Source organism: Octopus bimaculoides, chromosome 8 (assembly GCF_001194135.2).
Source record: "Octopus bimaculoides isolate UCB-OBI-ISO-001 chromosome 8, ASM119413v2, whole genome shotgun sequence".
NCBI lineage: Eukaryota > Metazoa > Mollusca > Cephalopoda > Octopoda > Octopodidae > Octopus > Octopus bimaculoides.
In genome coordinates this window covers 81054951-81055742 of record NC_068988.1, presented here as the reverse complement: position 1 = coordinate 81055742, position 792 = coordinate 81054951, and positions in this window count along the sequence as shown.

Below are 792 nucleotides of genomic sequence, written 5' to 3'. Positions count from 1 at the left end.
GCTACTAACAGTTGAGGGTTGCGTAGTCTAGACGGCGTTTTTAGATTTCATTATTCTCTTTAACCCGGGCAAAGCCGGGTATTTCTGATAGTATATATATATATACACTCTCTGAGTAGTTGGCGTTAGGAAGGGCATCCAGCTGTAGAAACTCTGCCAAATTAGATTGGAGCCTGGTGTTGCCATCCGGTTTCACCAGTCCTCAGTCAAATCGTCCAACCCATGCTAGCATGGAAAGTGGACGTTAAACGATGATGATGATGATGATGATATATATATATATATATACACACACACACACATATATATGTTATCTATATATGTATGTATTTATGTATTGAATATCTGACAACACAGGTAATCAAAGAAAATGACTACACTATGTATATTTCTAAAATCCTTCATCAAAGTTTTAAAAATGAAATTAACTTCTTAGACATAAAGGACATTTCAAAAGAATTTCAACATTGAAATCCAGAGATTCATTTCAATTACTTCCCAACATAAATAAGAGGAAATAAACAACACTGATGGAGAACTGTGTATAGAGGGTATAGGATCTCAACTGATATGTGGTTTTGAGCTTGTCGTTGATATCAACTAACCCAGGAATACATACCTCAATAGAAATTTTACACAGATACCAAACAAAGGAGTGAAACAGTTAGGATTAAGCAACTTAAAATCTGTAGATGAAAAATTGATTAATTTTACAATCTAAAGATGAAGAACTTAAAATATTTGGTTCATTTGGTTAAGTTTACTTTTTTTTTTTTTTTTTTTTTTTTTTTT